This window comes from Crinia signifera, chromosome 8 (assembly GCF_055691185.1).
Source record: "Crinia signifera chromosome 8, ASM5569118v1, whole genome shotgun sequence".
In the NCBI taxonomy this organism is placed as follows: Eukaryota; Metazoa; Chordata; class Amphibia; order Anura; family Myobatrachidae; genus Crinia; species Crinia signifera.
This window is the reverse complement of record NC_139224.1, coordinates 68,960,743-68,977,209: the sequence shown is the minus strand read 5'-3', so window position 1 is coordinate 68,977,209 and position 16,467 is coordinate 68,960,743. Positions and strand designations below refer to the sequence as shown.

Below are 16,467 nucleotides of genomic sequence, written 5' to 3'. Positions count from 1 at the left end.
TTTCCTAACATTATTGGCTTACTGAAAAAAATCATGTGTTGGTAATGTAAAAAGACCTACAGGACATAATATTAGCAGGTGGTCTCAAATTAAACTACTAATGAGGCTCAACACTGTTTAGCTGCCAAAAGCAGTTGGAATTGGGCCAAAACAGTGTGGTAAGTCTTTAGGTGATGGCTATTGTGTCTGTTTCACCTCTCTCAAATGTCTGTATTGGCAATAAAAAGAAAAAGTTTCCAATTTAAATAGCTAGAGAATAAAAACAATTTGCCAGTAATGGGAAAAAACCTACAGCACCTGGTGTTCCCATGTGGTCTCCCACCCAAGTACTAACCAGGCCCAACACTGCTTAGCTTCCAAGATCAGACGAGATTGGGCGTATCCAATGTGGTATGGCTGTAGGTGAGATACAGTCACTTTTTTGCCCTCTTCTACTTCTATTACCAGGTAAGCTAATAAAAAAGTTTCCTAACATTATTGGCTTACTGAAAAAAATCATGTGTTGGTAATGTAAAAAGACCTACAGGACATAATATTAGCAGGTGGTCTCAAATTAAACTACTAATGAGGCTCAACACTGTTTAGTTGCCAAAAGCAGTTGGAATTGGGCCGAAACAGTGTGGAAAGACTTTAGGTGATGGCTATTGTGTCTGTTTCACCTCTCTCAAATGTCTGTATTGGCAATAAAAAGAAAAAGTTTCCAATTTAAATAGCTAGAGAATAAAAACAATTTGCCAGTAATGGGAAAAAACCTACAGCACCTGGTGTTCCCATATGGTCTCCCAACCAAATACTAACCAGGCCCAAAACTGCTAAGCTTCCAAGATCAGACGAGATTGGGCGTATCCAATGTGGTATGGCTGTAAGTGAGATGCAAGCACTTTTTTGCCCTCTTCTACTTCTATCTAAAGGTAAGCTAATAAAAAACTTTCCTAACTATATTGGCTTACTGAAAAAAATCATGTGTTAGTAATGTAAAAAGACCAACAGGACATAATATTAGCAGGTGGTCTCAAATTAAACTACTAAAGAGGCTCAACACTGTTTAGCTGCCAAAAGCAGTTGGAATTGGGCCGAAACAGTGTGGTAAGTCTTTAGGTGATGGCTATTGTGTCTGTTTGACCTCTCCCAAATGTCTGTATTGGCAATAAAAAGAAAAAGTTTCCAATTTAAATAGCTAGAGAATAAAAACAATTTGCCAGTAATGGGAAAAACCTACAGCACCTGGTGTTTCCATGTGGTCTCCCACCCAAGTACTAAAGAGGCCCAACACTGCTTAGCTTCCAAGATCAGACGAGATTGGGCGTATCCAATGTGGTATGGCTGTAGGTGAGATACAGTCACTTTTTTGCCCTCTTCTACTTCTATAACCAGGTAAGCTAATAAAAAAGTTTCCTAACATTATTGGCTTACTGAAAAAAATCATGTGTTGGTAATGTAAAAATACCTACAGGACATAATATTAGCAGGTGGTCTCAAATTAAACTACTAAAGAGGCTCAACACTATTTAGCTGCCAAAAGCAGTTGGAATTGGGCCGAAACAGTGTGGTAAGTCTTTAGGTGATGGCTATTGTGTCTGTTTGACCTCTCCCAAATGTCTGTATTGGCAATAAAAAGAAAAAGTTTCCAATTTAAATAGCTAGAGAATAAAAACAATTTGCCAGTAATGGGAAAAAACCTACAGCACCTGGTGTTCCCATGTGGTCTCCCACCCAAGTACTAACCAGGCCCAACACTGCTTAGCTTCCAAGATCAGACGAGATTGGGCGTATCCAATGTGGTATGGCTGTAGGTGAGATAGAGTCACTTTTTTGCCCTCTTCTACTTCTATAACCAGGTAAGCTAATAAAAAAGTTTCCTAACATTATTGGCTTACTGAAAAAAATCATGTGTTGGTAATGTAAAAAGACCTACAGGACATAATATTAGCAGGTGGTCTCAAATTAAACTACTAATGAGGCTCAACACTGTTTAGCTGCCAAAAGCAGTTGGAATTGGGCCAAAACAGTGTGGTAAGTCTTTAGGTGATGGCTATTGTGTCTGTTTCACCTCTCTCAAATGTCTGTGTTGGCAATAAAAAGAAAAAGTTTCCAATTTAAATAGCTAGAGAATAAAAACAATTTGCCAGTAATGGGAAAAAACCTACAGCACCTGGTGTTCCCATGTGGTCTCCCACCCAAGTACTAACCAGGCCCAACACTGCTTAGCTTCCAAGATCAGACGAGATTGGGCGTATCCAATGTGGTATGGCTGTAGGTGAGATACTTGCACTTTTTTGCCCTCTTCTACTTCTATCTAAAGGTAAGCTAATAAAAAAGTTTCCTAACATTATTGGCTTACTGAAAAAAATCATGTGTTGGTAATGTAAAAATACCTACAGGACATAATATTAGCAGGTGGTCTCAAATTAAACTACTAAAGAGGCTCAACACTATTTAGCTGCCAAAAGCAGTTGGAATTGGGCCGAAACAGTGTGGTAAGTCTTTAGGTGATGGCTATTGTGTCTGTTTGACCTCTCCCAAATGTCTGTATTGGCAATAAAAAGAAAAAGTTTCCAATTTAAATAGCTAGAGAATAAAAACAATTTGCCAGTAATGGGAAAAAACCTACAGCACCTGGTGTTCCCATGTGGTCTCCCACCCAAGTACTAACCAGGCCCAACACTGCTTAGCTTCCAAGATCAGACAAGATTGGGCGTATGCAATGTGGTATGGCTGTAGGTGAAATAGAGTCACTTTTTTGCCCTCTTCTACTTCTATAACCAGGTAAGCTAATAAAAAAGTTTCCTAACATTATTGGCTTACTGAAAAAAATCATGTGTTGGTAATGTAAAAAGACCTACAGGACAATAATATTAGCAGGTGGTCTCAAATTAAACTACTAATGAGGCTCAACACTGTTTAGCTGCCAAAAGCAGTTGGAATTGGGCCGAAACAGTGTGGTAAGTCTTTAGGTGATGGCTATTGTGTCTGTTTCACCTCTCTCAAATGTCTGTGTTGGCAATAAAAAGAAAAAGTTTCCAATTTAAATAGCTAGAGAATAAAAACAATTTGCCAGTAATGGGAAAAAACCTACAGCACCTGGTGTTCCCATGTGGTCTCCCACCCAAGTACTAACCAGGCCCAACACTGCTTAGCTTCCAAGATCAGACGAGATTGGGCGTATCCAATGTGGTATGGCTGTAGGTGAGATACTGGCACTTTTTTGCCCTCTTCTACTTCTATCTAAAGGTAAGCTAATAAAAAACTTTCCTAACTATATTGGCTTACTGAAAAAAATCATGTGTTGGTAATGTAAAAAGACCAACAGGACATAATATTAGCAGGTGGTCTCAAATTAAACTACTAAAGAGGCTCAACACTATTTAGCTGCCAAAAGCAGTTGTAATTGGGCCGAAACAGTGTGGTAAGTCTTTAGGTGATGGCTATTGTGTCTGTTTGACCTCTCCCAAATGTCTGTATTGGCAATAAAAAGAAAAAGTTTCCAATTTAAATAGCTAGAGAATAAAAACAATTTGCCAGTAATGGGAAAAACCTACAGCACCTGGTGTTCCCATGTGGTCTCCCGCCCAAGTACAAAAGAGGCCCAACACTGCTTAGCTTCCAAGATCAGACGAGATTGGGCGTATCCAATGTGGTATGGATGTAGGTGAGATACAGTCACTTTTTTGCCCTCTTCTACTTCTATAACCAGGTAAGCTAATAAAAAAGTTTCCTAACATTATTGGCTCACTGAAAAAAATCATGTGTTGGTAATGTAAAAAGACCTACAGGACATAATATTAGCAGGTGGTCTCAAATTAAACTACTAATGAGGCTCAACACTGTTTAGCTGCCAAAAGCAGTTGGAATTGGGCCGAAACAGTGTGGTAAGTCTTTAGGTGATGGCTATTGTGTCTGTTTCACCTCTCTCAAATGTCTGTGTTGGCAATAAAAAGAAAAAGTTTCCAATTTAAATAGCTAGAGAATAAAAACAATTGGCCAGTAATGGGAAAAAACCTACAGCACCTGGTGTTCCCATGTGGTCTCCCACCCAAGTACTAACCAGGCCCAACACTGCTTAGCTTCCAAGATCAGACGAGATTGGGCATATCCAATGTGATATGGCTGTAGGTGAGATGCAGGCACTTTTTTGCCCTCTTCTACTTCTATCTAAAGGTAAGCTAATAAAAAAGTTTAATAACTATATTGGCTTACTGAAAAAAATCATGTGTTGGTAAAGTAAAAAGACCTACAGGACATTATATTAGCAGGTGGTCTCAAATTAAACTACTAAAGAGGCTCAACACTGTTTAGCTGCCAAAAGCAGTTGGAATTGGGCCAAAACAGTGTGGTAAGTCTTTAGGTGATGGCTATTGTGTCTGTTCCACCTCTCTCAAATGTCTGTATTGGCAATAAAAAGAAAAAGTTTCCAATTTAAATAGCTATAGAATAAAAAAAATTTGCCAGTAATGGGAAAAACCGTACAGCACCTGGTGTTCCCATGTGGTCTCCCACCCAAGTACTAACCAGGCCCAACACTGCTTAGCTTCCAAGATCAGACGAGATTGGGCGTATCCAATGTGGTATGGTTGTAGGTGAGATACCGTCACTTTTTTGCCCTCTTCTACTTCTATAACCAGGTAAGCTAATAAAAAAGTTTCCTAACATTATTGGCTCACTGAAAAAAATCATGTGTTGGTAATGTAAAAAGACCTACAGGACATAATATTAGCAGGTGGTCTCAAATTAAACTACTAATGAGGCTCAACACTGTTTAGCTGCCAAAAGCAGTTGGAATTGGGCCAAAACAGTGTGGTAAGTCTTTAGGTCAGGCATGTCCAAACTATGGCCCTCCAGCTGTTGTGAAACTACAAGTCCCATCATGCATTGCCACAGTTTTGCTATTAGGGAATGCTACAACTATTGCAAGGCATGCTGGGATGTGTAGTTTCACAACAGCTGGAGGGCCACAGTTTGGACATGCCTGCTTTAGGTGATGGCTATTGTGTCTGTTTCACCTCTCTCAAATGTCTGTGTTGGCAATAAAAAGAAAAAGTTTCCAATTTAAATAGCTAGAGAATAAAAACAATTGGCCAGTAATGGGAAAAAACCTACAGCACCTGGTGTTTCCATGTGGTCTCCCACCCAAGTACTAACCAGGCCCAACACTGCTTAGCTTCCAAGATCAGACGAGATTGGGCATATCCAATGTGATATGGCTGTAGGTGAGATGCAGGCACTTTTTTGCCCTCTTCTACTTCTATCTAAAGGTAAGCTAATAAAAAAGTTTAATAACTATATTGGCTTACTGAAAAAAATCATGTGTTGGTAATGTAAAAAGACCTACAGGACATAATATTAGCAGGTGGTCTCAAATTAAACTGCTAAAGAGGCTCAATACTATTTAGCTGCCAAAAGCAGTTGGAATTGGGCCGAAACAGTGTGGTAAGTCTTTAGGTGATGGCTATTGTGTCTGTTTGACCTCTCCCAAATGTCTGTATTGGCAATAAAAAGAAAAAGTTTCCAATTTAAATAGCTAGAGAATAAAAACAATTTGCCAGTAATGGGAAAAAACCTACAGCACCTGGTGTTCCCATGTGGTCTCCCACCCAAGTACTAACCAGGCTCAACACTGCTTAGCTTCCAAGATCAGACAAGATTGGGCGTATCCAATGTGGTATGGCTGTAGGTGAAATAGAGTCACTTTTTTGCCCTCTTCTACTTCTATAACCAGGTAAGCTAATAAAAAAGTTTCCTAACATTATTGGCTTACTGAAAAAAATCATGTGTTGGTAATGTAAAAAGACCTACAGGACATAATATTAGCAGGTGGTCTCAAATTAAACTACTAATGAGGCTCAACACTGTTTAGCTGCCAAAAGCAGTTAGATTTGGGCCAAAACAGTGTGGTAAGTCTTTAGGTGATGGCTATTGTGTCTTTTTCACCTCTCTCAAATGTCTGTATTGGCAATAAAAAGAAAAAGTTTCCAATTTAAATAGCTAGAGAATAAAAACAATTTGCCAGTAATGGGAAAAAACCTACAGCACCTGGTGTTTCCATGTGGTCTCCCACCCAAGTACTAACCAGGCCCAACACTGCTTAGCTGCCAAGATCAGACAAGATTGGGCGTATCCAATGTGGTATGGCTGTAGGTGAAATAGAGTCACTTTTTTGCCCTCTTCTACTTCTATAACCAGGTAAGCTAATAAAAAAGTTTCCTAACATTATTGGCTTACTGAAAAAAATCATGTGTTGGTAATGTAAAAAGACCTACAGGACATAATATTAGCAGGTGGTCTCAAATTAAACTACTAATGAGGCTCAACACTGTTTAGCTGCCAAAAGCAGTTGGAATTGGGCCGAAACAGTGTGGTAAGTCTTTAGGTGATGGCTATTGTGTCTGTTTCACCTCTCTCAAATGTCTGTGTTGGCAATAAAAAGAAAAAGTTTCCAATTTAAATAGCTAGAGAATAAAAACAATTTGCCAGTAATGGGAAAAAACCTACAGCACCTGGTGTTCCCATGTGGTCTCCCACCCAAGTACTAACCAGGCCCAACACTGCTTAGCTTCCAAGATCAGACGAGATTGGGCGTATCCAATGTGGTATGGCTGTAGGTGAGATACAGGCACTTTTTTGCCCTCTTCTACTTCTATCTAAAGGTAAGCTAATAAAAAACTTTCCTAACTATATTGGCTTACTGAAAAAAATCATGTGTTGGTAATGTAAAAAGACCAACAGGACATAATATTAGCAGGTGGTCTCAAATTAAACTACTAAAGAGGCTCAACACTATTTAGCTGCCAAAAGCAGTTGGAATTGGGCCGAAACAGTGTGGTAAGTCTTTAGGTGATGGCTATTGTGTCTGTTTGACCTCTCCCAAATGTCTGTATTGGCAATAAAAAGAAAAAGTTTCCAATTTAAATAGCTAGAGAATAAAAGCAATTTGCCAGTAATGGGAAAAACCTACAGCACCTGGTGTTCCCATGTGGTCTCCCACCCAAGTACTAAAGAGGCCCAACACTGCTTAGCTTCCAAGATCAGACGAGATTGGGCGTATCCAATGTGGTATGGCTGTAGGTGAGATAGAGTCACTTTTTTGCCCTCTTCTACTTCTATAACCAGGTAAGCTAATAAAAAAGTTTCCTAACATTATTGGCTTACTGAAAAAAATCTTGTGTTGGTAATGTAAAAAGACCTACAGGACATAATATTAGCAGGTGGTCTCAAATTAAACTACTAATGAGGCTCAACACTGTTTAGTTGCCAAAAGCAGTTGGAATTGGGCCGAAACAGTGTGGAAAGTCTTTAGGTGATGGCTATTGTGTCTGTTTCACCTCTCTCAAATGTCTGTATTGGCAATAAAAAGAAAAAGTTTCCAATTTAAATAGCTAGAGAATAAAAACAATTTGCCAGTAATGGGAAAAAACCTACAGCACCTGGTGTTCCCATGTGGTCTCCCACCCAAGTATTAACCAGGCCCAACACTGCTTAGCTTCCAAGATCAGACGAGATTGGGCGTATCCAATGTGGTATGGCTGTAGGTGAGATAGAGTCACTTTTTTGCCCTCTTCTACTTCTATAACCAGGTAAGCTAATAAAAAAGTTTCCTAACATTATTGGCTTACTGAAAAAAATCATGTGTTGGTAATGTAAAAAGACCTACAGGACATAATATTAGCAGGTGGTCTCAAATTAAACTACTAATGAGGCTCAACACTGTTTAGTTGCCAAAAGCAGTTGGAATTGGGCCGAAACAGTGTGGAAAGACTTTAGGTGATGGCTATTGTGTCTGTTTGACCTCTCCCAAATGTCTGTATTGGCAATAAAAAGAAAAAGTTTCCAATTTAAATAGCTAGAGAATAAAAACAATTTGCCAGTAATGGGAAAAAACCTACAGCACCTGGTGTTCCCATGTGGTCTCCCACCCAAGTACTAACCAGGCCCAACACTGCTTAGCTTCCAAGATCAGGCGTATCCAATGTGGTATAGCTGTAGGTGATATAGAGTCACTTTTTTGCCCTCTTCTACTTCTATAACCAGGTAAGCTAATAAAAAAGTTTCCTAACATTATTGGCTTACTGAAAAAAATCATGTGTTGGTAATGTAAAAAGACCTACAGGACATAATATTAGCAGGTGGTCTCAAATTAAACTACTAAAGAGGCTCAACACTGTTTAGCTGCCAAAAGCAGTTGGAATTGGGCCGAAACAGTGTGGTAAGTCTTTAGGTGATGGCTATTGTGTCTGTTTCACCTCGCTCAAATGTCTGTATTGGCAATAAAAAGAAAAAGTTTCCAATTTAAATAGCTAGAGAATAAAAACAATTTGCCAGTAATGGGAAAAAAACTACAGCACCTGGTGTTCCCGTGTGGTCTCCCACCCAAGTACTAACCAGGCCCAACACTGCTTAGCTTCCAAGATCAGATGAGATTGGGCGTATCCAATGTGGTACGGCTGTAGGTGAGATGCAGGCACTTTTTTGCCCTCTTCTACTTCTATCTAAAGGTAAGCTAATAAAAAAGTTTCCTAACTATATTGGCTTACTGAAAAAAATCATGTGTTGGTAATGTAAAAAGACCTACAGGACATAATATTAGCAGGTGGTCTCAAATTAAACTGCTAAAGAGGCTCAATACTATTTAGCTGCCAAAAGCAGTTGGAATTGGGCCGAAACAGTGTGGTAAGTCTTTAGGTGATGGCTATTGTGTCTGTTTGACCTCTCCCAAATGTCTGTATTGGCAATAAAAAGAAAAAGTTTCCAATTTAAATAGCTAGAGAATAAAAACAATTTGCCAGTAATGGGAAAAAACCTACAGCACCTGGTGTTCCCATGTGGTCTCCCACCCAGGTACTAACCAGGCCCAACACTGCTTAGCTTCCAAGATCAGGCGTATCCAATGTGGTATGGCTGTAGGTGAGATGCAGGCACTTGTTTGCCCTCTTCTACTTCTATCTAAAGGTAAGCTAGTAAAAAAGTTTCCTAACTATATTGGCTTACTGAAAAAAATCATGTGTTGGTAATGTAAAAAGACCTACAGGACATAATATTAGCAGGTGGTCTCAAATTAAACTAATAAAGAGGCTCAACACTATTTCGCTGCCAAAAGCAGTTGGAATTGGGCCGAAACAGTGTGGTAAGTCTTTAGGTGATGGCTATTGTGTCTGTTTGACCTCTCCCAAATGTCTGTATTGGCAATAAAAAGAAAAAGTTTCCAATTTAAATAGCTAGAGAATAAAAACAATTTGCCAGTAATGGCAAAAAACCTACAGCACCTGGTGTTCCCATGTGGTCTCCCACCCAAGAACTAACCAGGCCCAACACTGCTTAGCTTCCAAGATCAGACGAGATTGAGCGTATCCAATGTGGTATGGCTGTAGGTGAGATACAGTCACTTTTTTGCCCTCTTCTACTTCTATAACAAGGTAAGCTAATAAAAAAGTTTCCTAACATTATTGGCTTACTGAAAAAAAATCATGTGTTGGTAATGTAAAAAGACCTACAGGACATAATATTAGCAGGTGGTCTCAAATTAAACTACTAATGAGGCTCAACACTGTTTAGTTGCCAAAAGCAGTTGGAATTGGGCCGAAACAGTGTGAAAAGTCTTTAGGTGATGGCTATTGTGTCTGTTTCACCTCTCTCAAATGTCTGTATTGGCAATAAAAAGAAAAAGTTTCCAATTTAAATAGCTAGAGAATAAAAACAATTTGCCAGTAATGGGAAAAAACCTACAGCACCTGGTGTTCCCATATGGTCTCCAACCCAAGTACTAACCAGGCCCAACACTGCTTAGCTTCCAAGATCAGACGAGATTGGGCGTATCCAATGTGGTATGGCTGTAGGTGAGATACAGGCACTTTTTTGCCCTCTTCTACTTCTATCTAAAGGTAAGCTAATAAAAAACTTTCCTAACTATATTGGCTTACTGAAAAAAATCATGTGTTGGTAATGTAAAAAGACCTACAGGACATAATATTAGCAGGTGGTCTCAAATTAAACTACTAATGAGGCTCAACACTGTTTAGTTGCCAAAAGCAGTTGGAATTGGGCCGAAACAGTGTGAAAAGTCTTTAGGTGATGGCTATTGTGTCTGTTTCACCTCTCTCAAATGTCTGTATTGGCAATAAAAAGAAAAAGTTTCCAATTTAAATAGCTAGAGAATAAAAACAATTTGCCAGTAATGGGAAAAAACCTACAGCACCTGGTGTTCCCATGTGGTCTCCCACCCAAGTACTAACCAGGCCCAACACTGCTTAGCTTCCAAGATCAGACAAGATTGGGCGTATGCAATGTGGTATGGCTGTAGGTGAAATAGAGTCACTTTTTTGCCCTCTTCTACTTCTATAACCAGGTAAGCTAATAAAAAAGTTTCCTAACATTATTGGCTTACTGAAAAAAATCATGTGTTGGTAATGTAAAAAGACCTACAGGACAATAATATTAGCAGGTGGTCTCAAATTAAACTACTAATGAGGCTCAACACTGTTTAGCTGACAAAAGCAGTTGGAATTGGGCCGAAACAGTGTGGTAAGTCTTTAGGTGATGGCTATTGTGTCTGTTTCACCTCTCTCAAATGTCTGTGTTGGCAATAAAAAGAAAAAGTTTCCAATTTAAATAGCTAGAGAATAAAAACAATTTGCCAGTAATGGGAAAAAACCTACAGCACCTGGTGTTCCCATGTGGTCTCCCACCCAAGTACTAACCAGGCCCAACACTGCTTAGCTTCCAAGATCAGATGAGATTGGGCGTATCCAATGTGGTATGGCTGTAGGTGAGATACTTGCACTTTTTTGCCCTCTTCTACTTCTATCTAAAGGTAAGCTAATAAAAAAGTTTCCTAACATTATTGGCTTACTGAAAAAAATCATGTGTTGGTAATGTAAAAATACCTACAGGACATAATATTAGCAGGTGGTCTCAAATTAAACTACTAAAGAGGCTCAACACTATTTAGCTGCCAAAAGCAGTTGGAATTGGGCCGAAACAGTGTGGTAAGTCTTTAGGTGATGGCTATTGTGTCTGTTTGACCTCTCCCAAATGTCTGTATTGGCAATAAAAAGAAAAAGTTTCCAATTTAAATAGCTAGAGAATAAAAACAATTTGCCAGTAATGGGAAAAAACCTACAGCACCTGGTGTTCCCATGTGGTCTCCCACCCAAGTACTAACCAGGCCCAACACTGCTTAGCTTCCAAGATCAGACAAGATTGGGCGTATGCAATGTGGTATGGCTGTAGGTGAAATAGAGTCACTTTTTTGCCCTCTTCTACTTCTATAACCAGGTAAGCTAATAAAAAAGTTTCCTAACATTATTGGCTTACTGAAAAAAATCATGTGTTGGTAATGTAAAAAGACCTACAGGACAATAATATTAGCAGGTGGTCTCAAATTAAACTACTTATGAGGCTCAACACTGTTTAGCTGACAAAAGCAGTTGGAATTGGGCCGAAACAGTGTGGTAAGTCTTTAGGTGATGGCTATTGTGTCTGTTTCACCTCTCTCAAATGTCTGTGTTGGCAATAAAAAGAAAAAGTTTCCAATTTAAATAGCTAGAGAATAAAAACAATTTGCCAGTAATGGGAAAAAACCTACAGCACCTGGTGTTCCCATGTGGTCTCCCACCCAAGTACTAACCAGGCCCAACACTGCTTAGCTTCCAAGATCAGACGAGATTGGGCGTATCCAATGTGGTATGGCTGTAGGTGAGATACTTGCACTTTTTTGCCCTCTTCTACTTCTATCTAAAGGTAAGCTAATAAAAAAGTTTCCTAACATTATTGGCTTACTGAAAAAAATCATGTGTTGGTAATGTAAAAATACCTACAGGACATAATATTAGCAGGTGGTCTCAAATTAAACTACTAAAGAGGCTCAACACTATTTAGCTGCCAAAAGCAGTTGGAATTGGGCCGAAACAGTGTGGTAAGTCTTTAGGTGATGGCTATTGTGTCTGTTTGACCTCTCCCAAATGTCTGTATTGGCAATAAAAAGAAAAAGTTTCCAATTTAAATAGCTAGAGAATAAAAACAATTTGCCAGTAATGGGAAAAAACCTACAGCACCTGGTGTTCCCATGTGGTCTCCCACCCAAGTACTAACCAGGCCCAACACTGCTTAGCTTCCAAGATCAGGCGTATGCAATGTGGTATGGCTGTAGGTGAAATAGAGTCACTTTTTTGCCCTCTTCTACTTCTATAACCAGGTAAGCTAATAAAAAAGTTTCCTAACATTATTGGCTTACTGAAAAAAATCATGTGTTGGTAATGTAAAAAGACCTACAGGACAATAATATTAGCAGGTGGTCTCAAATTAAACTACTAATGAGGCTCAACACTGTTTAGCTGCCAAAAGCAGTTGGAATTGGGCCGAAACAGTGTGGTAAGTCTTTAGGTGATGGCTATTGTGTCTGTTTCACCTCTCTCAAATGTCTGTGTTGGCAATAAAAAGAAAAAGTTTCCAATTTAAATAGCTAGAGAATAAAAACAATTTGCCAGTAATGCGAAAAAACCTACAGCACCTGGTGTTCCCATGTGGTCTCCCACCCAAGTACTAACCAGGCCCAACACTGCTTAGCTTCCAAGATCAGACGAGATTGGGCGTATCCAATGTGGTATGGCTGTAGTTGAGATACAGTCACTTTTTTGCCCTCTTCTACTTCTATCTAAAGGTAAGCTAATAAAAAACTTTCCTAACTATATTGGCTTACTGAAAAAAAATCATGTGTTGGTAATGTAAAAAGACCAACAGGACATAATATTAGCAGGTGGTCTCAAATTAACCTACTAAATAGGCTCAACACTATTTAGCTGCCAAAAGCAGTTGGAATTGGGCCGAAACAGTGTGGTAAGTCTTTAGGTGATGGCTATTGTGTCTGTTTGACCTCTCCCAAATGTCTGTATTGGCAATAAAAAGAAAAAGTTTCCAATTTAAATAGCTAGAGAATAAAAACAATTTGCCAGTAATGGGAAAAACCTACAGCACCTGGTGTTCCCATGTGGTCTTCCGCCCAAGTACAAAAGTGGCCCAACACTGCTTAGCTTCCAAGATCAGACGAGATTGGGCGTATCCAATGTGGTATGGCTGTAGGTGAGATACAGTCACTTTTTTGCCCTCTTCTACTTCTATAACCAGGTAAGCTAATAAAAAAGTTTCCTAACATTATTGGCTTACTGAAAAAAATCATGTGTTGGTAATGTAAAAATACCTACAGGACATAATATTAGCAGGTGGTCGAAAATTAAACTACTAAAGAGGCTCAACACTATTTAGCTGCCAAAAGCAGTTGGAATTGGGCCGAAACAGTGTGAAAAGTCTTTAGGTGATGGCTATTGTGTCTGTTTCACCTCTCTCAAATGTCTGTATTGGCAATAAAAAGAAAAAGTTTCCAATTTAAATAGCTAGAGAATAAAAACAATTTGCCAGTAATGGGAAAAAACCTACAGCACCTGGTGTTCCCATATGGTCTCCAACCCAAGTACTAACCAGGCCCAACACTGCTTAGCTTCCAAGATCAGACGAGATTGGGCGTATACAATGTGGTATGGCTGTAGGTGAGATACAGGCACTTTTTTGCCCTCTTCTACTTCTATCTAAAGGTAAGCTAATAAAAAACTTTCCTAACTATATTGGCTTACTGAAAAAAATCATGTGTTGGTAATGTAAAAAGACCAACAGGACATAATATTAGCAGGTGGTCTCAAATTAAACTACTAAAGAGGCTCAACACTGTTTAGCTGCCAAAAGCAGTTGGAATTGGGCCGAAACAGTGTGGTAAGTCTTTAGGTGATGGCTATTGTGTCTGTTTGACCTCTCCCAAATGTCTGTATTGGCAATAAAAAGAAAAAGTTTCCAATTTAAATAGCTAGAGAATAAAAACAATTTGCCAGTAATGGGAAAAACCTACAGCACCTGGTGTTCCCATGTGGTCTCCCACCCAAGTACTAAAGAGGCCCAACACTGCTTAGCTTCCAAGATCAGACGAGATTGGGCGTATCCAATGTGGTATGGCTGTAGTTGAGATACAGTCACTTTTTTGCCCTCTTCTACTTCTATAACCAGGTAAGCTAATAAAAAAGTTTCCTAACATTATTGGCTTACTGAAAAAAATCATGTGTTGGTAATGTAAAAATACCTACAGGACATAATATTAGCAGGTGGTCTCAAATTAAACTACTAAAGAGGCTCAACACTATTTAGCTGCCAAAAGCAGTTGGAATTGGGCCGAAACAGTGTGGTAAGTCTTTAGGTGATGGCTATTGTGTCTGTTTGACCTCTCCCAAATGTCTGTATTGGCAATAAAAAGAAAAAGTTTCCAATTTAAATAGCTAGAGAATAAAAACAATTTGCCAGTAATGGGAAAAAACCTACAGCACCTGGTGTTCCCATGTGGTCTCCCACCCAAGTACTAACCAGGCCCAACACTGCTTAGCTTCCAAGATCAGACAAGATTGGGCGTATGCAATGTGGTATGGCTGTAGGTGAAATAGAGTCACTTTTTTGCCCTCTTCTACTTCTATAACCAGGTAAGCTAATAAAAAAGTTTCCTAACATTATTGGCTTACTGAAAAAAATCATGTGTTGGTAATGTAAAAAGACCTACAGGACAATAATATTAGCAGGTGGTCTCAAATTAAACTACTAATGAGGCTCAACACTGTTTAGCTGACAAAAGCAGTTGGAATTGGGCCGAAACAGTGTGGTAAGTCTTTAGGTGATGGCTATTGTGTCTGTTTCACCTCTCTCAAATGTCTGTGTTGGCAATAAAAAGAAAAAGTTTCCAATTTAAATAGCTAGAGAATAAAAACAATTTGCCAGTAATGGGAAAAAACCTACAGCACCTGGTGTTCCCATGTGGTCTCCCACCCAAGTACTAACCAGGCCCAACACTGCTTAGCTTCCAAGATCAGACGAGATTGGGCGTATCCAATGTGGTATGGCTGTAGGTGAGATACTTGCACTTTTTTGCCCTCTTCTACTTCTATCTAAAGGTAAGCTAATAAAAAAGTTTCCTAACATTATTGGCTTACTGAAAAAAATCATGTGTTGGTAATGTAAAAATACCTACAGGACATAATATTAGCAGGTGGTCTCAAATTAAACTACTAAAGAGGCTCAACACTATTTAGCTGCCAAAAGCAGTTGGAATTGGGCCGAAACAGTGTGGTAAGTCTTTAGGTGATGGCTATTGTGTCTGTTTGACCTCTCCCAAATGTCTGTATTGGCAATAAAAAGAAAAAGTTTCCAATTTAAATAGCTAGAGAATAAAAACAATTTGCCAGTAATGGGAAAAAACCTACAGCACCTGGTGTTCCCATGTGGTCTCCCACCCAAGTACTAACCAGGCCCAACACTGCTTAGCTTCCAAGATCAGACAAGATTGGGCGTATGCAATGTGGTATGGCTGTAGGTGAAATAGAGTCACTTTTTTGCCCTCTTCTACTTCTATAACCAGGTAAGCTAATAAAAAAGTTTCCTAACATTATTGGCTTACTGAAAAAAATCATGTGTTGGTAATGTAAAAAGACCTACAGGACAATAATATTAGCAGGTGGTCTCAAATTAAACTACTAATGAGGCTCAACACTGTTTAGCTGACAAAAGCAGTTGGAATTGGGCCGAAACAGTGTGGTAAGTCTTTAGGTGATGGCTATTGTGTCTGTTTCACCTCTCTCAAATGTCTGTGTTGGCAATAAAAAGAAAAAGTTTCCAATTTAAATAGCTAGAGAATAAAATTAATTTGCCAGTAATGGGAAAAAACCTACAGCACCTGGTGTTCCCATGTGGTCTCCCACCCAAGTACTAACCAGGCCCAACACTGCTTAGCTTCCAAGATCAGACGAGATTGGGCGTATCCAATGTGGTATGGCTGCAGGTGAGATACTTGCACTTTTTTGCCCTCTTCTACTTCTATCTAAAGGTAAGCTAATAAAAAAGTTTCCTAACATTATTGGCTTACTGAAAAAAATCATGTGTTGGTAATGTAAAAATACCTACAGGACATAATATTAGCAGGTGGTCTCAAATTAAACTACTAAAGAGGCTCAACACTATTTAGCTGCCAAAAGCAGTTGGAATTGGGCCGAAACAGTGTGGTAAGTCTTTAGGTGATGGCTATTGTGTCTGTTTGACCTCTCCCAAATGTCTGTATTGGCAATAAAAAGAAAAAGTTTCCAATTTAAATAGCTAGAGAATAAAAACAATTTGCCAGTAATGGGAAAAAACCTACAGCACCTGGTGTTCCCATGTGGTCTCCCACCCAAGTACTAACCAGGCCCAACACTGCTTAGCTTCCAAGATCAGACAAGATTTGGCGTATGCAATGTGTTATGGCTGTAGGTGAAATAGAGTCACTTTTTTGCCCTCTTCTACTTCTATAACCAGGTAAGCTAATAAAAAAGTTTCCTAACATTATTGGCTTACTGAAAAAAATCATGTGTTGGTAATGTAAAAAGACCTACAGGACAATAATATTAGCAGGTGGTCTCA

The 16,467-nt window shown here is 39.1% G+C and overlaps 28 non-coding genes and 7 pseudogenes across 28 annotated transcripts; all 35 read right to left on the bottom strand.

The window, feature by feature from the left end:
* Nucleotides 1-285: 285 nt before the first annotated feature.
* On the bottom strand, nucleotides 286-404 carry LOC146028535 (5S ribosomal RNA). Its single transcript, XR_014455235.1, has one exon. It is a non-coding gene; the product is annotated as a 5S ribosomal RNA (ribosomal RNA).
* Nucleotides 405-749: 345 nt separating this feature from the next.
* On the bottom strand, nucleotides 750-868 carry LOC146028368 (5S ribosomal RNA; annotated as a pseudogene).
* A 344-nt stretch (nucleotides 869-1,212) lies between these two features.
* Nucleotides 1,213-1,331, bottom strand: LOC146027598 (5S ribosomal RNA). Its single transcript, XR_014454991.1, has one exon. It is a non-coding gene; the product is annotated as a 5S ribosomal RNA (ribosomal RNA).
* A 345-nt stretch (nucleotides 1,332-1,676) lies between these two features.
* Nucleotides 1,677-1,795, bottom strand: LOC146028522 (5S ribosomal RNA). The gene has a single exon (XR_014455233.1). It is a non-coding gene; the product is annotated as a 5S ribosomal RNA (ribosomal RNA).
* A 345-nt stretch (nucleotides 1,796-2,140) lies between these two features.
* On the bottom strand, nucleotides 2,141-2,259 carry LOC146028511 (5S ribosomal RNA). Its single transcript, XR_014455232.1, has one exon. It is a non-coding gene; the product is annotated as a 5S ribosomal RNA (ribosomal RNA).
* A 345-nt stretch (nucleotides 2,260-2,604) lies between these two features.
* Nucleotides 2,605-2,723, bottom strand: LOC146032687 (5S ribosomal RNA). The gene has a single exon (XR_014458110.1). It is a non-coding gene; the product is annotated as a 5S ribosomal RNA (ribosomal RNA).
* A 346-nt stretch (nucleotides 2,724-3,069) lies between these two features.
* On the bottom strand, nucleotides 3,070-3,188 carry LOC146028499 (5S ribosomal RNA). Its single transcript, XR_014455230.1, has one exon. It is a non-coding gene; the product is annotated as a 5S ribosomal RNA (ribosomal RNA).
* A 344-nt stretch (nucleotides 3,189-3,532) lies between these two features.
* Nucleotides 3,533-3,651, bottom strand: LOC146028664 (5S ribosomal RNA; annotated as a pseudogene).
* Nucleotides 3,652-3,996: 345 nt separating this feature from the next.
* LOC146032322 (5S ribosomal RNA) lies at nucleotides 3,997-4,115 on the bottom strand. The gene has a single exon (XR_014457763.1). It is a non-coding gene; the product is annotated as a 5S ribosomal RNA (ribosomal RNA).
* Nucleotides 4,116-4,460: 345 nt separating this feature from the next.
* Nucleotides 4,461-4,579, bottom strand: LOC146034878 (5S ribosomal RNA). Its single transcript, XR_014460281.1, has one exon. It is a non-coding gene; the product is annotated as a 5S ribosomal RNA (ribosomal RNA).
* A 511-nt stretch (nucleotides 4,580-5,090) lies between these two features.
* LOC146034122 (5S ribosomal RNA) lies at nucleotides 5,091-5,209 on the bottom strand. Its single transcript, XR_014459529.1, has one exon. It is a non-coding gene; the product is annotated as a 5S ribosomal RNA (ribosomal RNA).
* Nucleotides 5,210-5,554: 345 nt separating this feature from the next.
* Nucleotides 5,555-5,673, bottom strand: LOC146034104 (5S ribosomal RNA). The gene has a single exon (XR_014459510.1). It is a non-coding gene; the product is annotated as a 5S ribosomal RNA (ribosomal RNA).
* A 345-nt stretch (nucleotides 5,674-6,018) lies between these two features.
* Nucleotides 6,019-6,137, bottom strand: LOC146034435 (5S ribosomal RNA). Its single transcript, XR_014459841.1, has one exon. It is a non-coding gene; the product is annotated as a 5S ribosomal RNA (ribosomal RNA).
* A 345-nt stretch (nucleotides 6,138-6,482) lies between these two features.
* Nucleotides 6,483-6,601, bottom strand: LOC146028487 (5S ribosomal RNA). The gene has a single exon (XR_014455228.1). It is a non-coding gene; the product is annotated as a 5S ribosomal RNA (ribosomal RNA).
* A 344-nt stretch (nucleotides 6,602-6,945) lies between these two features.
* Nucleotides 6,946-7,064, bottom strand: LOC146034167 (5S ribosomal RNA). The gene has a single exon (XR_014459574.1). It is a non-coding gene; the product is annotated as a 5S ribosomal RNA (ribosomal RNA).
* A 345-nt stretch (nucleotides 7,065-7,409) lies between these two features.
* Nucleotides 7,410-7,528, bottom strand: LOC146031872 (5S ribosomal RNA). Its single transcript, XR_014457325.1, has one exon. It is a non-coding gene; the product is annotated as a 5S ribosomal RNA (ribosomal RNA).
* A 345-nt stretch (nucleotides 7,529-7,873) lies between these two features.
* Nucleotides 7,874-7,982, bottom strand: LOC146029045 (5S ribosomal RNA; annotated as a pseudogene).
* Nucleotides 7,983-8,327: 345 nt separating this feature from the next.
* Nucleotides 8,328-8,446, bottom strand: LOC146032712 (5S ribosomal RNA). Its single transcript, XR_014458134.1, has one exon. It is a non-coding gene; the product is annotated as a 5S ribosomal RNA (ribosomal RNA).
* A 345-nt stretch (nucleotides 8,447-8,791) lies between these two features.
* Nucleotides 8,792-8,900, bottom strand: LOC146028875 (5S ribosomal RNA; annotated as a pseudogene).
* Nucleotides 8,901-9,245: 345 nt separating this feature from the next.
* On the bottom strand, nucleotides 9,246-9,364 carry LOC146033173 (5S ribosomal RNA). The gene has a single exon (XR_014458584.1). It is a non-coding gene; the product is annotated as a 5S ribosomal RNA (ribosomal RNA).
* A 346-nt stretch (nucleotides 9,365-9,710) lies between these two features.
* On the bottom strand, nucleotides 9,711-9,829 carry LOC146033480 (5S ribosomal RNA). Its single transcript, XR_014458889.1, has one exon. It is a non-coding gene; the product is annotated as a 5S ribosomal RNA (ribosomal RNA).
* Nucleotides 9,830-10,174: 345 nt separating this feature from the next.
* On the bottom strand, nucleotides 10,175-10,293 carry LOC146032686 (5S ribosomal RNA). Its single transcript, XR_014458109.1, has one exon. It is a non-coding gene; the product is annotated as a 5S ribosomal RNA (ribosomal RNA).
* A 346-nt stretch (nucleotides 10,294-10,639) lies between these two features.
* LOC146031149 (5S ribosomal RNA) lies at nucleotides 10,640-10,758 on the bottom strand. Its single transcript, XR_014456622.1, has one exon. It is a non-coding gene; the product is annotated as a 5S ribosomal RNA (ribosomal RNA).
* Nucleotides 10,759-11,103: 345 nt separating this feature from the next.
* Nucleotides 11,104-11,222, bottom strand: LOC146032685 (5S ribosomal RNA). Its single transcript, XR_014458108.1, has one exon. It is a non-coding gene; the product is annotated as a 5S ribosomal RNA (ribosomal RNA).
* A 346-nt stretch (nucleotides 11,223-11,568) lies between these two features.
* LOC146028476 (5S ribosomal RNA) lies at nucleotides 11,569-11,687 on the bottom strand. Its single transcript, XR_014455227.1, has one exon. It is a non-coding gene; the product is annotated as a 5S ribosomal RNA (ribosomal RNA).
* A 345-nt stretch (nucleotides 11,688-12,032) lies between these two features.
* On the bottom strand, nucleotides 12,033-12,141 carry LOC146029005 (5S ribosomal RNA; annotated as a pseudogene).
* Nucleotides 12,142-12,487: 346 nt separating this feature from the next.
* LOC146031396 (5S ribosomal RNA) lies at nucleotides 12,488-12,606 on the bottom strand. The gene has a single exon (XR_014456863.1). It is a non-coding gene; the product is annotated as a 5S ribosomal RNA (ribosomal RNA).
* A 345-nt stretch (nucleotides 12,607-12,951) lies between these two features.
* On the bottom strand, nucleotides 12,952-13,070 carry LOC146028424 (5S ribosomal RNA; annotated as a pseudogene).
* A 345-nt stretch (nucleotides 13,071-13,415) lies between these two features.
* On the bottom strand, nucleotides 13,416-13,534 carry LOC146033893 (5S ribosomal RNA). The gene has a single exon (XR_014459301.1). It is a non-coding gene; the product is annotated as a 5S ribosomal RNA (ribosomal RNA).
* Nucleotides 13,535-13,878: 344 nt separating this feature from the next.
* On the bottom strand, nucleotides 13,879-13,997 carry LOC146027363 (5S ribosomal RNA). The gene has a single exon (XR_014454767.1). It is a non-coding gene; the product is annotated as a 5S ribosomal RNA (ribosomal RNA).
* Nucleotides 13,998-14,342: 345 nt separating this feature from the next.
* LOC146032684 (5S ribosomal RNA) lies at nucleotides 14,343-14,461 on the bottom strand. Its single transcript, XR_014458107.1, has one exon. It is a non-coding gene; the product is annotated as a 5S ribosomal RNA (ribosomal RNA).
* Nucleotides 14,462-14,807: 346 nt separating this feature from the next.
* LOC146028463 (5S ribosomal RNA) lies at nucleotides 14,808-14,926 on the bottom strand. The gene has a single exon (XR_014455226.1). It is a non-coding gene; the product is annotated as a 5S ribosomal RNA (ribosomal RNA).
* A 345-nt stretch (nucleotides 14,927-15,271) lies between these two features.
* On the bottom strand, nucleotides 15,272-15,390 carry LOC146032681 (5S ribosomal RNA). The gene has a single exon (XR_014458105.1). It is a non-coding gene; the product is annotated as a 5S ribosomal RNA (ribosomal RNA).
* Nucleotides 15,391-15,736: 346 nt separating this feature from the next.
* On the bottom strand, nucleotides 15,737-15,855 carry LOC146030931 (5S ribosomal RNA). The gene has a single exon (XR_014456412.1). It is a non-coding gene; the product is annotated as a 5S ribosomal RNA (ribosomal RNA).
* Nucleotides 15,856-16,200: 345 nt separating this feature from the next.
* On the bottom strand, nucleotides 16,201-16,319 carry LOC146028124 (5S ribosomal RNA; annotated as a pseudogene).
* Nucleotides 16,320-16,467: the final 148 nt, after the last annotated feature.